The sequence below is a fragment of the Saccostrea echinata genome, unplaced genomic scaffold (genome assembly GCF_033153115.1).
Source record: "Saccostrea echinata isolate AGI-Se365-2 ecotype Australia unplaced genomic scaffold, CSIRO_AGI_Sech_v1 ptg000010l, whole genome shotgun sequence".
NCBI classification, from domain to species: domain Eukaryota; kingdom Metazoa; phylum Mollusca; class Bivalvia; order Ostreida; family Ostreidae; genus Saccostrea; species Saccostrea echinata.
This window is the reverse complement of record NW_026889759.1, coordinates 8,327,362-8,344,924: the sequence shown is the minus strand read 5'-3', so window position 1 is coordinate 8,344,924 and position 17,563 is coordinate 8,327,362.

Below are 17,563 nucleotides of genomic sequence, written 5' to 3'. Positions count from 1 at the left end.
CTGGGGCCTGAGAGATGGGGCTAAAATCGATGCAATCTTTAAAATTCTTCTTCTTTACTCCTGGACATCAAGCGGTCAAACTGTTGGCATGATTGTAATAATCACTGGACCCTCTATCAAAATTTTGAAATTCATGGCCCAAGGGTGGTGAAAATGCATAAATTCTTTGAAAATCTTCTTCTCTGCTCCTGTGTATTGTTGAAACACTAGTGCATAGTTATGATGCCCAAGGATCCCTTTTACAAAATTGTGAAATTCATGGCCCCTGGGTCAGGGGTTCTGGTGTTAGGATTGGGATCTATTGATTGTATAGTGAAAATGCATTAATTCTTTGAAAATCTTCTTCTTTGCTCCAGGGTATTATTTAAACAAACTGAGTACATGGTTATGATAAGCAATGATGCCTTTTACAAAATTGTGAATTTCATGCCCCTTAGTCAGGGCTCTTGTTAGGGCGGGGCTCTATTGATTAAATAGTGAAAATGCATTAATTTTTTGAAAAAGTTTCTTCTCTGCTCCTGGGTATTATTTAAACAAACTAAGTGCGTGATTATGATAAGCAATGATGCCTTTTCCAAAATTGTGACATTCATGGCCCCAGGGTTGGTAGGGGGCTCTAATGATTATATAGTGAAAAGCATAATTTCTTTGAACATATTCTGTTCTGCTCCTGGTTAGAAAGCAAAGAAACTAAGTGTATAGTTATGATGAATAAGAGTGCTTCTTCCAGAATTATAAGTTTCATGGCCCCTAGGTCAGATGATCTGGTGTAAGGATGGGACTCTATTGATAATATAGTGAAAAGACATTATTTTTGTTAAATAATCCTGTCTGCTCCTTAGTGTTGAGCAGATAAACAAAGTGCATATATAGTTATGATGAACAATTGTGCTTCTTACAATTTTTTTAAAACCTGTGGTCACAGGTTTTTTTGTTTCTCGGGGGGGGGGGGGGGGGGGGCTATATTGATAAAATAGTGAACATTCTTTGAAAATCTTCAAATAAGTGCATAGTAATGATTATGAGGGTACCTCTACCAAATTTGTGAATTTCATGACCCTGGGACATGGGTTTCAGTGTTAGGGTAAGACTGTGTTGAATCTGTAGTGATAATGCATTAATTCTTTGAAAATCGTCTCTGCTCCTTGGCATATCGAGGGCAAACAGAATAAAATTTTTATAAGCAAGGATATTTTTACCTGATTTTTGAATATCAGGACCATTTGGTCAAGTGTTCTGGCCAGGGCTCTATTAATTTGTATTCTACTGAGAGAAGTCATTCCCCTTTGCCATTCACTTTTGATGATTAATCACTGTAAATAATGGATTTGAAAGTTAATAAGAGAATTATGCAAAAAAAAGTACTTTCATAGTTTTCATGATCAGGTAGACTTGTAAATCAAAAATAAATAAAAATGAGACAAAAATAACATCTTAATTTTTAATGAATGTTTTATTGATTAAGTTTTAGTCTCCAATGAGTATATGTATGACAAAACTTGCAATATTTTTTTAACTGTGATTTTGGTCAATATAATTTTAAACAAGAAATCATGTATGAAATAACTTGAAACAAGCATAGTTAAACACAGTTGTTACATGTTCGTGTTCATATATTCAAATTCGCTATAAAGAAGTATCTTTCGTTATCTTTTTCACCTTTGAAATATTTAAAACATAAATTTTTTTTCATGTAGAAACGCAGGGGATTAGCTATCTTCAATTAATATTGTAGGTTACAAGTATTAAAGTTGGTGTATATTACAAATTATACCACTATAACATGCACAATTGTAATCGGTTTTTTTTTATGTTTTTCTTCAAGATTTAAGTCATATTCTGATTAATTATATTAGTAAAAAGGTATTTACAATTCCTAAAAAGTTATAAAATTCTTCAATTAATATTTTTAAACTCAAATATTGATTTGAGTAATCGTGATTATATATTTTTCATTATCGGTGGTATTTTTCATACATTGATTTTTCGTTTTTGTTTTGTTTGTTTGTTTGGTTTTTTTTTTTTTTTTTTTTTTTTTTTTGCATTCATACCAAGATTGTAATTGATTGGAAGTTGTAAAATTTCAGCAATAAAACTAATAACATATTGTGGCATATAGAATTTAATCAATATCACCTGTCTGAGTGATCTATTGCTCTTTTTATTTGTGATATCAAATGTATGTGGTGAGTTATTTATGTCCTCTGAGAATTATTATGAGCGAAATTGAGACTTGTTTGCATATTATCTGTGTTTCTATAGGCACTTGGAGACTTAAATTGGGCTTCTCTTATCATTTGATAAATTAAAGGCACTAATTGTATTTTATTTGATGATTAATTAAATAGAAATCTCTTCTGTTTAGTGACACGATATTTGAATGAACATAGCTATAAGTGTCACGTGTTTGTGGTTGACTGTTGGTTCCATAGTTGGTTCCATAAAGGTGGTAAGGGGTCATGATAATTGTCAAAGTAAACAAGCACCAGAAGATTTCAGTTCGAGTAAGCTGATATCCGTTTTTTAGTCGAGATGAGCGGATATCAAGTATTCCATCAGAATAAGCTGGTGTTAAAATAAGCTGATATCAGTAGGTCTTGGTTTTAGTTGAGGAAGCCAAAGTAAGGTGTCCCGGGTTAAAGTTTTGGAGCAGATTTCTTTGATGTGCATGATTGATTCTTATAGTATGTTTCCTTGTACCAATCAGGTTTCAGATGCTTCATTTTCAGCCAAGAAATTACCAAGTTAAGGTTTTTGGAGCAGGTTCAAGTTTTTGGAGCAGTCGCATTCAATTCTCAAATAACTATAGGCTCTGTGTTGGCCAAACTTACGTGGGTAATAATCTAAGAATGCACATTACCAGACTTGGTTTGGATACTGGATCTTGCCTTTTCATGATGAATGACCACGTCAAAAGTTTTTAGGGCAGGTTCATTCTAACGTAACTATAGGCCCTTTGGTGACCAAACTTGCATCTAGGGATGGTCACTACCATAATTGCTTCTGATGCTAGATCTGACCTTTATTTTCCGGAAGAGTTGCCAGGTTAAAGTTTTTGGAGCAGGTTCATTCCCGAGTAAGTATAATGCCTACCTTGACTGGTCTTTCCTGCATGTTGCATCAGGGGTGCATATGTCAGTTGCTAGATTTGACCTTCATTTTTAGGATAAAAGACCAGGTTTACGTTTTTGGAACAGGTTCATTCCAGTGTAACTTCAAGCCCTATCTGGAACAAACTTTCATGGATGATGCACGCTATCAGACTTGTTTTGGATTCTGGTTATGACTTTCATTTTCTTGATGACGACCACTTTAAAGTTTTTGAAGCATGTTCATTCCAGCGTAATTTTAAGCCCTACTTAGAGCAAACTCGCATGGATGACGATTTGAATGCTAAATCTGACATACATTTTTCAGGTGAGTGGTCATTTTTAAACTCTTTAAAGCCTGTCAATTCCCAAGTATCCATAGGCCTTTTTGGTGACTAAACTTCCATGGATGATGTTTCTAGGGATGCACACTACCAGATTTGACTCAGATCCGAATTTTCATTACATTAATTATTTATGATTGAACAGAAAGTGTTTTGGAGCAAGTCTTTTCCCAGCAATTCTACAGATACCAAACTTGCATAAATGTTGCATCCAAAGATGCACATTACCAGATTTTTTTGTTTAGTGTGGGATTTTGCCTTACTTAAAGATAACATTTGTTGCGGAGATATATGTTATCTTTGACTACCTATGTAGAGCTAATACGATTGTTTACAAACAATAAATGTGCCTTTCAAAAAAAAACTTCTCATTAAGTTTGTCATTCTCAGACATCAAACCTCACACAAGAAAATATGTTCATGTTAATACTCCATGTGCGATATTACTATACGAACATAAGTCCGCATTCAATAAGATCGGCAATCTGTACCGTGATGGATTCTTGGACATCGTCTGTCATTGAGTGTGGCTATCTGAGCTCCGTATTGCAGAAAGTAATCAGTTCTAAGCGTAAAGAGATGAAAACCCGATAATGACTCGCTTTGTGGATAGAAATAGACAAAGCAGGCTCTCCCAAAACCACAAGGGAACTTAAATGATCTCAAATGTAACAAACATGCTTTTGCATTGATATGGTATATAATATAAATGAGAGACTTTGGTTTCCAAAGCACTTTGATTTTGTGAAAGGTTTCACGTTAATCTGCGAGCATTTCAAGTACAAGACTATTAAGTACTTTGATCGCGTTTAAGACATCCAAAGAGCTGTCAGAGTTACAAAAGTTGAAAAGTTGCAGCGGAGTACAAGTAAATAAGCATTAAAGTTGTGCACTGAAAACGCACCGTTTTGGAGATTAAATCTGTGGTTAAAAACCGAGTGATGCGACTTGCACTGTGTCCAGCTGTTTTCCTTGCGTCGTTTGGACCCAGTACCTTAATCCTTGCTCTGCCAGATTCTCACCTTCTCGTGAACTACTCTAAATCTTAATATGAACAATATCTGATTCATTTTCCCAGTGGGGTATTGATAAATTGTCGCTTCTTCTCCTCTTATTAAAGTAGACATTTTCTAGTGAAGAAGAACCATCTTTCTAATTTTATAGAAAACATTAATCAATTCTAGTTTGGAGAAGGTTCATTAAAGGTTTTAAGAGGAAAGGCGATTATCCTGTTGTTATTACATTAATAAAGCTAGGCCTTCCTCTCTAGAGGCATCAGAGAATAGAGTGTGATAATGACGCTTTTCGCGCTTTGTCATGTGGGTTCTATATCTTATGTTCGTTTACGTGGAAATGGTTCGCAGATGAGCTTCTTGAAGGGTGGTTGTAAATTGTGTGATAAATACTATAATAAACGTTCCGTTAATCCTGAAGTAATATGTAGGGATCAAAAGCATTAATTTTCCTTATATCCCCGCTTATTGTCAATGTAATATTTATGTTAATCAAAACTAATTGATTCCGATTTACAATGGGCTATCGATGAATATTTTCGTAGCAGACTTTTCAAATTATCAAGACCTATTATTTTTTTCTGATTAATGCATCTTCTAAACGCTTCATACGTTTTCTGGTACGGACCTATTACCCTTTCGCTGATTTCCACATAATAGTTCCTCATTTTCGACGTCCGACATATCTAAATTTTGAATTATTCCACCGAAAGTACAAAGCCTTCTTACTACTGAATTTTAGTTATAAAAATAACTGTGATCAAAGGTTGGAAATCGGCTTAAAATTCCTTTAAAATGACTTAAAACGTCAATTTGCTTACATCGTTTTCCAAATCATATTATAGAGATACACATATGACGGCTAAATGTATATTTACAACAGAATACATGCAAAGATACAAAGCTTATAATTAATTTATTCAATAAAAATTATTTTCATAATAATGAATGCATAAAGGCATGTGCAACATCATTTCTCTTTCATTTGCAAATTCGATCAAGGTTGTAAACCTACCGAGGATTGCGCAAAGTAACAACAAAGCATAAACAAGTTAGTCTTCACACGACAAGCATTTCTTAATTACTCGCCCCCTTTAAAGTCAAACACACTGTTGTTTTTTGCATGTGAAATGCACTTTATCCATGATTAAATCCCTTGAGGAACGTAACAGAAGTGCCATATTTTGCATATTGCATAGACGCATTTGCAGGAAGTGGAAGGAAGACTTCTTTGTAAATGCAAGATCCTTTTTTTCTTCAGACACAGACTAAAAAGTCGGATGAAGAACTCTTAATGCATTTAAAAAAAAAGAAAGTGAATGTTTTATGACACCGTTCGATGCAAGAGGTTTATAAAGATATGTAAAGAAATATGAAAACTTTTGTACTTTTCATTTTTAAGTTCTAAACACCCTTTTCAATAATTTAGGCTCTGTATTTTGTTTTGTGTCTAAACTACTCTACGTATCTTACTTATTAACATCTTTATTTTTTCTGTTACATGAATTAATTTAAAAAGAACCAAAATCGAATTTAATAATGCTTCCATTTTATCAAACAGAAAAGTATCTCTTACAAAACCCTAACGAATCTATGACGCAGCCGAAGTTGATGCCTCGAACGAGCTTCTCCAATTAAGCATATAATGAATACATAATCACAATATGCACAAAATATTACAAATGTTTTAGTGGTAACAATTAGTAACAATTTACATGAAATTAAAGAATGAGAAAATCGATGAAAAAAATCGGTGTATTGTGCATTATTAAATTATCAGAGTTTAAATTGGTTTTTCCAATATTTCACTTTTAATTTTCATGGAATATATGTTGAATTTAATTTTCTTGACACTTCCAAAGTCATTGGAACGAATTAAAATTATTTACTGTAATTGCTCTGAAACATTTTCCTGCAGCCAATTGTTATATTCATTAAGTATTAATGGCAATTAAGTTTCAATTTATAGCTGCTTATCAGCACAATAACCAAAAACATCTAAATATGTCCTAAACAATGGGTGCTTATTTCATTTCTATACATACTCTCTAGGAATCAGTAGCTGAGTTCGCTTTACACAAAACCAAATATCATTTTTTCATAGACAACAGAACCACGTGATTCCTTTATTAATTAAGTCATCAAAACAGGCTGATTCCTAAATGATTGGAATATAATAGCAGAGCCATCATTGTAATCGACAATATTGTCTTTTCACAGCTCAGTATAATCTTGGTTTTGGCGGTCCCGAAGGTCAGATTAGGTTAAAAGCAATCGAAAAGTTCAGTACTTGGTTAAGCCAATTGTGTACATGACATTTGAATGTACAGTCACGGCAAGTCTGGCTTGATTGAGAGATTAAAGGCAGAGATAATGGAATTGAGTTTCGTGTGTTGGTACCATGAGTACAGAATAGCGTGTTAAATGACGACGCAGTTTCGACAGACAGAAACAAACACGGTCTGATTTGTTCTCTCACTACTTAATACTTATCTTTTGTTCTTAATTGTCTCATCACATTCATTTTTTTTCTACATCCTCTCTCACTTTGGCGCAAAAACGAAAAAAAATCTTTCTTAACTGAAGATTGGTTTGAAAATTTGGATATCCAGACAGCAAATTACATGCACTTTTAGTGTGAATATGCGCCACTATAACGACGAGAGTAGAATAGACTTGAGTCCTCTCCATCAGGACGTCTAATTTGTCAAATTAGACACTCATTTCCAAATATAATGCAAAGCTGGTACACTCTGCAAAGATTCTCTGTGTAATTTTGTTAGCTCAGCCTTAAATGGAACTAGTAAAGTGGCCGCAAAATCTCAAACAATTCTAGAGTTTTTTCTTCATGCGCTACAGGTCCATTAATTCCTTCCTATACGCGGTAGCTTTCGACATTTGACAAATCGTTTATAAAACTGAAGGCAGCTCAAAATATCAAATTATTTCCTCCTCTGCTTTTTAAAATCTCTCACGATGATGGTTGCTCACTAATGAGTACCATTCACAACATTCCAGAGAGATGTTCCAGAAAAAATAAATTCAAGCTCGATTTCAGTCTTCTTTCATTTTTTCAGCATATCCTATCAAATATCTTCACCTTTTTTTGCTCGTCTAAAAGCTCAAGATGTTATACATTTTGTACAATCAATTTTTTTAATATATATTATTGTAAAATTTTGACCAAAAAAAAATCACATAATTCTCATTTTAAAAAAAAAGAAAAATCATATCATTTAGATAAATACTGTAAGTAAACTTTTGGGATTTTTTTTAAATTTTATATTTTTTATATTTAATTTTTTTTTTTTTTTTTGTGCTCGTATGTTTTTCTGTTTTTTTTTTTTTTTTTTTTTTTTTTTTTTTGGTTGTTGTTGTTGTTGTTTTTTTGTTTTTGTTTTTTTTTTTTTGGGGGGGGGTCTAATTAAAATAATAATGTCCATAGATAAAAAAAAAAAAAGAATAAGGACATTTACTTGTGGGTTTCTTAAGTGATGACACACTAAGTCACATACCCAACATTAAGAAACACACACAGACAGAGTTACTAAATGTTATAATATAAGCCGTTTACTCCAAGAGAGATCTAAAGTAACTTCGAGTATGTGCGTTGAAGTTTATTACTTATTAACGCAACACTCTTGTATCAATCGTAGTTTTATATTCTAGCTCAAAATAATCCACATTGCATACAATTACAAAATGTTTTGCACATTTTTTATCATCAATAATTCAAAAAAACTTTCGATCGATGTTTCGAACAAACGTTATCTTATGAATGTACCGTGGTCGATTAAAAATACTTTAAATAACAAAAAACAACAAATACCTCGTAATGATGCTAGAATGACAATATTAAATGAAATCGGCTATCAGAGAGCTCTATTTCGGTCAATTTCAACATCGCGCTGGACGAGGTATTCCGATATTTATTATGTTTTACGAGGTATTTTATTAAATGAAGTATACTAAGAGTAATGGAGAAATAGAATATCCAGTGATTGCACTGTCATCACAAGATTTTTCAAGCATTGAAAATCGCTTTGGGAGATTCACAGAAAGTGCGAGGTTAGTGACGTCATTACATCGCTTTGAAAAATAACACCGCACCAGCGTACTTTAACACTCAGGGGTCAAAAATATTTGATCGGTGCGCAATTGATTGTGATGAGTGTTTTAAATATCTTTCACCTGTCTGATAGTTATCTAGGATATTTTTCGATAATATTTATTTAATCTGGTCAAATCATTGCACTCTTCTTGTTGTTCATAGTTCGATTCGATAAATAGGGTATAGACAGATGCATTGCATTTTCATTTTTTTGTTATAATAAGTTTTGACAGTTGTGGATACTCAATTTTTTTTATTGGTTAAAAGGTTTAAATGAAACGTACTAAACTCTAACTTCCGGAGAATTTTTTTCTGATCCCGATGTTTTCGACTTGAGAAGAAAAAATAAACCTGATTTCTTCTGCAAAACTTCGGAAGTTCCTCGTTTTAATGAAAGAATACGAAAGATGGTTTTGAGAACCTCACAGTTATAATATGGGAAAATTATTCTATTGCTCCTGCCTCAACAAAAGGACACCACAAAGCATAGTATGCTTATTGCGCAATATCGTTCCAAGTACACAGTCTTTCAAAATGAGGCTACTGTTGAATACATCATCATGGCATTTTACTGTCTTAACCCTTCTCCTTTTCTTAGAATCTCAAGTTTGGGACTCATGTTAATCGAAATGCTTATGTGGTCTCATTTTTAGGTCTAAAATCAATGCAATTTTTCTTGAACGTCATCCTTTTAAAAAATGGGCTTCTTCTCAAAGAACCTTGCATCTATCAGCTATCACAAAGTACCTCATCTTGGCAATGTCAAGGTTTTCTGATATTTTTTATGCCCCCGTAATCGAAGATTCGGGGGCATATAGCTTTTGCCCTGTCCGTCCGTCTGTCTGTCTGTTTGTCCGCAAAAACTTTAACCTTGCCCATAACTTTTGATTGGTTGGAGCTATGGTTTTCATATTTCACATGTGACAAGACCTTTCTTTGGGTACCATCACATTTGACCTTTTGACCTTGACCTTGGAGTTTGACCCACTTTTGCAAAATTTTATGAGACTCTAACCTTGGCCATAACTTTTGAACGGTTGGAGCTAAGGCTTATAAACTCCACATGTGTATTCTTTGTGACAAGACCTTCCTTTGGGTACCAACATCTTTGACCTTGACCTTGGAGTTTGACCTACTGTTGAAAAAACTTTAACCTTGGCCATAACTTTTGAATAGTTTGTGCTAGGTCTTTCATACTTCATGTGTGTACTCCTTGTGACAATACCTTTCTTTGGATACCAACTTTGACCTTTTGACCTTGACCTTGGAGTTTGACCTACTTCAATTTTGAAAAATTTTAATCTGGCCATTACTTTTGAACAGTTAGAGACAGGGTTTTCATACTACACATATACATTTCTTGTGAAAAGACCTTCCTTTGGACACCAACCACTTTGACCCTTTGACCTTGACTTTGGAGTTTGACCTATTTTAAAAAACATTAACCTTGACCATAACTTTTGAACCGTTGGTGTTAGGGCTTTCATACTTCACATGTGTATTCCTTGTGACAAGACCTTCCTTTGGATACCAATAATTTTGGCATTGACCTTGACCTTGGAGTTTGACCTACTTTTGAAAATTTTAAACCTTGGCCATAACATTTGAACTTTTGGTTCTAGGGCTTTTACATTTCACGATCATGTGTATCACTTGTGACAAGACCTTCCCTTGGGCACCATTTGACCTTGACCTTGCCTTTTCACTTATTTTGAAAAAACTTAAACCTTCGCCATAACTTGTCTACGGTTTGTATTAGGGCTTTCATATTTCACAGGTATATTTCTCGAGACAAGACCTTTCTTTGGGTACCAACATTTTTGATTTCTTGAGCTGGAGTTTGACTTGCATTTGAGAAACTTTAACCTTCGCTTTAACCTAAGCTGCCATACGGGGCATCAGTGTTTCACAAACACATCTTGTTTCTTTTACACAAACCCTTGACAAAAATGGGACTGGAAACCTAAGCTATTATTTCATTTTTCAACAGTCTAGGACTGGAACCAATCAGAAAATAGCCTCTATAATAAGGTACGTTTTGTAAACAAATATGACTTTCTTAAAAATGGAGAGTTCCAATATGATAGAATAAAATATCTGATATTATTTTTTGGAAGATCCTTTTCCTTACAATCACAAAGATGGGTTTTGGCTTAAGCCACTTAATAACGATGGATTTGAAAGAGATATTATCATTGGTTGGTTTATAATTAAGCATTATGCCATGTGTAACCACGTGCACAAGCCCGACTTTTAAATAATAACCTTTGTTATGGGTGTTTGAAGACGATATTACAAAACCTTGACATTGTGAAGATGGAAGTATCTTTGACCTTGCTTTTTTGACACCAATTTTTTAGCTTGCATTTTTACCATTTCTGAAGCATGTTACTCTATGTGTATATTGAGATTTGCATATAAACCATCGCCACTTTGTTGACTCCGGATTAAAAAAACTTGCATATTAAGATGTTCATTTTTATTTCTTTTATTTGTTTTTGTTAAAGCTACATGCAGTTAGTAATATTGAGCATCAACTAAACTTTGCTTTGAAGTCGTAAAGTACTGTGGTATATATTTGTTAATAATCGACAATTATACCAATGATTTCCATTACTCTTAAAATAACTCTCTCCAAGTTGTGGATACGCCGTATTTTTGATTTTCCAGTTTATTCAGTCCCCGTCAAGCCGACAGCTGCAGGTGTTGACACACACAACGGCTTTCATGTCCTTCAACGCCTTTTCTTTTATCCAAACTCCATACTTTTGATATCTTTCCCTTTCTGTTTGAATATTGATGAGCTGTTATATCCAACTATTGTATAAATAAACGAAGTCAATATAAAAAAATACATTTCGTGTTTGAAAATCTTCTTTCTTTTAAGAGTTTATTAACAAAAGCGTTAGGTCAACAGTATCTATAACGTTGTCGGAATGATATCGATGTCTGTGTTGGTATATGCATGATGAAACCAAATTAATATTGACTTAACTGAAGTAAAACGTCAAAGGCGACATTACTAAGTGTTTCACATTATAAACTAATGGACATAGCCACATAAAAAATCCCTTGCTTCTTGTATATATATTTGAGCAGCAGGACATAGGCCTAAAATAATTTGTGATTCGACTCTTTATTCCTCATCGGTAAGTACAAGTGTAAACTGGTAAACTGAGAAAATATTCAAATAATGTCATATAGAATTCAGACATATGTGAAAATTTACAGTTTCAGACTTTCTTGAATTGGGCAAAGTTGAATTTTGACATTTTCTTTTAATTGTTGATCGACTGATTGCCTGTTGTTTTACGTCCCATTTCGAGAATTTTTCACTCATACAGAAACGTCACCATATACCGGTGAAAGGCTTCAAATAACCTTTACTCGACACTTAGGGCCATTGAGCAGAGATGATTCTTCATCGTGCCAACGCCTATCGTGACATGGTGCCTCGGTTTTTTTAAGGTCTCATTCAACGGACCGGCAACTTTCATTTCAAATTGCCAAAGTGCCGAGCGCTTGGCGAAGGAACAGTTGCTACGTATTTGTTATCGACTTTGATCTGTCGCGGCCGTGATTCGAATACATGACCTTCACGGAGCGAGCGCTCTACCGACTGAGCTACCGTAACGACCTTTTTGTGTTTGAAGAGGAAAGCAAAATGATCATAAAATATTTTGGAAGTAAGACGTTTTTATTTTTTACTTGAATTGATATTTTTTCGCACCTGGCACATAAAAAGAGAGTGGAACGGGAATAGATGATTTCAGCTTAAGATACTTTATTCAATTTTGGACCTTCGGATGATTTACATCCAAATTGTTACACCCCCTGGTCATGAATCTTCTGTCTGAAAAGAATAAAGTAATTATAGATGTAATATTTTGACTTAAAGAATCTGTTACCTTATTTCTCTGTTTTCAGGCAAAAAGCTGAGTTTAAGAAGAATTATATTCGCCAAAGACGGCTTAATTCTTAAGTTAAAAACGAAACTTAATTTGTTGTGATTGTATATATGAGGCAAAAAAAATATAAGACGATCCAAAGTGTGAGTATTATCCATGTTATAAACTCGACTTAATTGGTATTTAGATATGAAATGAATTTTCCATTTGAAAGACTAATTGAGTGTATGTTGTTTAACGTCCTATTCGAGAATATTTCACTCATAACTGCTTTAGGTGCGAAAATGTCTCAAGCTAAGATTTAACATTCTCATTGAAATTAAAGCGGAAGTTCAACTAGATCTGATAATAAAAGAAATATATTCAACCACTTTCATTGACGTTTTAAGGAAAAGTTGGAAATATTTTTTTTTAAGAAATCGTTTTGTTAAGTCTCTGGAAAACGTACAAGAGGGATGGTAAAAATACAAGGAAATTGGAAAACCGGTAGTTACAGAAAAAAATATAGCCAATAAATTGTTGGCAAAACCAATATTTATATAAAACTACATGACATTTAATCGACGAAATTGCCGAAAACTTGCAGAATTTATTGACAATGACGCAATATTAAACTGCTTCTCCTTTGGAAAGTTTTTAGGTATCGCAAGTTTTTGTGCTACATATTATAGCAAGCCATTACACATTGATGGCTGCATTGAGAAGACTACATCATTTTTTGGCTCTTTCCAATCCTCGTAAAACAGCAAGCAATCAAATCCTTTTTTATGTAAAAGATTGAAGACTTGAGTATATGGCATATGATGTATGAACTAGAATCTTCATGGTAACTATTATTTTTGTTTATTTTTACTGTGGTCGATATGGATATCTGTGACAGAAATACTTCCAAACCTGTTATAGCCACAATGTCCAAAGCCATCAGAAGCTTGTCCATTCTGATTACCGAGGATCACTAATTTTTCTCACTTGTCATAACAAATGCTCTCTCTACACTCTTCATTCCATAACCACATTTCTCAGGGCCATTATCACAAAATGCATTTATCGATGAAGCTCAAGTGGAAAAGAATTTCAACTTTCCCTAGACATAGAACCGCTGAATCGAGAGATATAATACATTTGCAATTTGCACGTTGGCATTGAATTTCAGATGTAATGTTATAGAGGAAATGAGCTTTCAGCGGTGATCCAAAATTTGTCAATTATACTCAGGGCATACTCATCGGTTAGTCATAATATAGTTCAAATGACGTTTTGTTTACATGGAAGCAGGGAAGAGCAAGGAGCTCCTTTATAAAGAATTTTCCTTTAAAAGTGTAAAATCGTAGTGTTGTCAAAAATCGTAATACTAGTATATCCAATTTCCTGTTTTGAATATACATTTATCAGATAGTGGAGGGGAAAATAAAGTAAGAAAAACAAACAGTCCTTTTCAAGATCCATGTTCATCAGTCATAAACAAGTACTTTATGAATTTAAACCCTCGAAACGCCAAATTGACTATGCTGTTTTAGATTGTAGATTGGTTTCCCTCTGATGAAATATAAGAATAACAAACCGTTATCAAGCTCAATAGCTAGTTCATTGGAACAATACAAATTGGGAACGGAGCAAACACATACCTCTAAAACATCAGAGGTGGGATCAGATGACATCTCCTGTCGACCGGTCACATCCGCCATATGCTCCTTGTCATTATCGGACAAACGGTAAAATCCGTTGACAATTCAATGTGGAAAATAATGGCAGTCAGTCAACATTCGACATAACGATATATTGTATTTGCTAACAAGGTCATTGTATCGACCATAGAAATGTTGGCTTTAAACGAGACTGTTGATATCCTTGTATCATTAACTTATTTGTCAATCGCTTGTCTCGTTTTAGAAATTGTTCGTACGTAGAACATAAATTATTACTTGCATGTTCGAATCAACTGTGAGATATAAACTTCATATGCAGGTGATAATGGTATAATGCTACTCAAATTAGGAAAGTTGACAACAACAACAAAAAAAAACGTCGAAGTTATCGCGTTTATCATCAAGTTATGTTGTTAGTTTGCCATTAATGTCTTTCTTTAGTAAGATATCCGATCTGAAACAGATGTGTCAGACTCTGTGGTGTCTTTTATTTCAGTTCAAAGGGATATTTCGAATCGACGTAGGAATGAAAATGAATGTTATAAATCAATAAAGCGTCGTCGATGCGTTTTCTAAATATCGAATTGAAGGCCACAGCAAGAGACTTCTTCATTTCCTGTTGAAGTTTTTGAATAAATTCTGCTTTATATGAATACAAAAAGGCTAATAACGGTATGCAATTAGTACCCATGGGAATTCAAACAGATTGCTGAAAGACTTCATCTCCAAAAACTACATATATATTATTGATCAAAAACTCAACTTTTTTTTTAAAATCAACTTCAGAGTACTTGTGTGTACAATCAAAATGTTTTTGACAAAATAATTTTGCAGGTGACCAATGACAAGGTATGTAAATTTACGAGTTTCAGTTTTATTATAAAAAAAAAGTTGTTTGTGATGTCAAAAAGCTTGGACTTTAATTTATAGTGGGAATGATTGTATAAATTGTTGAAAAGTCTAAGTTTTGATTCTTTTGATTTTTGGTAAAATTTTTGATTTCCAATTTTCTAAAAGTTCTTCGGAGTTTTAGTATCCACATCTGATAAACACCACTTCTCGAATATCACTTCTCGAATATGTTATACCATCACGGTAGCTCAGTTGTTAGAGCGCTCGCTCCGTGATCGGAAGGTCGTGTGTTCGAATCACGGCCGCGACTGACCTAAGTCGATAAAAATAGGTAGCAACTGTTCCTTCGCCAAGCGCTCGGAACTTCGAGGTGAAAGTTGCAGGTCCTTAGAAGAAACCTTAAAAACCGAGGCCCCGTGCCACGGTAGGCGTTGGCACGATAAAGAACCCTCACTGCTCATTGGCCCTGAGTGCAGAGTAAAGGCCTTAATTTGAAGCCTTTCACCGATATATGGTGACGTCTCTATATGAGTGAAAAATTCTCGAACGGGACGTAAAACAGCGTACAATCAATCAATCAATCGAATATGTTGTTGAAAGAGGCTGGTTAGAACATTTACTACAACCCACTATGTATCTTTGTAAAGAAATTTATGTTGTTTAGGAATCCAGTATAGGTGTGATAATTCAAATTCAAATTGATTGTTTGTTTTATAAAAATATTTAAGACTGGCATATGTTTTTAAAGAATTTCCTCCATAAAAAGGGAACTTTGAATATAAGTTGGATTACCACTTGCAGAATTAAATCAAAGATTCTCTAAAATACAATTATAATAATGAGCCTTACAAACAAAGACAATGTTGATGTCTATTAATTAGCTGAAAATACTCTATCCTGACATGCTTCTTTGCAATCAAGGATTTTTACTATCTCCATGGAAACTAGTTTATTAAAATAAATTTTCTAACCAAAATTTCATTTTTTTCCAGAAGAACCTTGGCATGATTTATTCATTGCAATTATATATATTAAGAAACAAGGACTTTTAACATAATCCCAATCAGAAGAATTAAAATTTTATTTAAAAGAAACAATGTTCGAAATTTGGAAAAGTTTAATCAATTTTTTTCTTAAAAGCAAGGAGGAAATATATTACGTCATAAACTTCTTGCACCGAAATTAAGAGCAAAGATAAAGTAGGCGATACATGTCACAATTACTACGGATGACTTGGAGCAGTTTATTGATTTGTTTTTTCTTTGCCCATTCGAGTCGATGAGACGTGACGATGTGGTTATTCAAAGGACAATTTAGAACAATTAAATAAAAACATTGTACACAGGCAGCATCTGCTTCATTTTCATAAAAGACATGACTTTTTCAATGACTAAAAATAGAAACAAGTCGACATCAGTTGGCAATGTCACCTAAACATCCGTTACACCATTCAGTAGGTGAATGGTCTACATATATTTCTCATTAAAATAAGGGCAAAATCGTGTTTTATATAAAAGGTTTCCTTTCAATGCGAGATTTATTTCCATTAAATTATTATTTAAGACAGCCTTCACATCTCTTCTCCGTATAAATGGTCAGGTACAATATTGGAACAAAATATTTTTCTTTCAAAAATTAAATCTTGTTAAATCATGTTAAAGCAAAGCAAGTCAAATGAAAAACTTTCTGAAAAGGTGGTTTCAAATTTACGTCCATATTGTAAATCGCTCACTATTAGAAAATCATTACATATGGTTTTTAATCCTCGTTTGATAGTAGTTTTTTTCTCAGTGGGGTCTGATTGCTTGTGTTTTTGCAAATGTGACACTTCTATCCTTGTGCAATAAATAAAAAAATCACCGGCAGAAACGGTAATGTATTATAGTTTAAGTATCCTACTCTTGTCCTTTCAGCAATGCATGTATGCCAACGAAGCCTTTAATCTGTACCAATCTTTCCGTAGTTCGCGTTTCCAATTCAGGATTTTTATTCTAAGACAGTATTAAAAACCTTAAGATGCACTGTTCGCAAGAAGACATCCTGGAAATACTGTAACGAATCGCATTATACATTTTATAGAAACCGGTAGATGTCACGGGAAACCTGTTGAGGATCGAATTTGCACCGTTTACTCTAGAAATAATGTAGAAGACGAAATTCATTTTTTTATCACATTGTCCTTTGTACTCTGAATGTCGATCAAAACTTTTTGAAAACACTGGTTTTAATCAAATGTTTATTTACTTTTTTGTTTATCTCTAAACGTTTTGCTCTTTATTTTCTTTATATATTGTATTTCAATTTTGTGTTTAAAGTGGCATATAGGCCCGATGGGCCGGGTGTTGATTGTTATTGTATACAGTTTGTAAACAAGAATTTAATTATGTACACATGTCACTATAAATAAATAGATTACTTACTAATTACTTACTTTTATGTGCAAAATATAAGAAAGTCTTTGGTAAGTTTAAAAAGAATTTTGAATTTTATGGTATTTGCGTTTGTGACTAAATGCATATGAAAACAGCTTTTTCCAAAAAATGTAAAATTCTTTTCTAGTAACTGTTCTTAGAGAGAATCCAATCAAAAATAATTTGTAA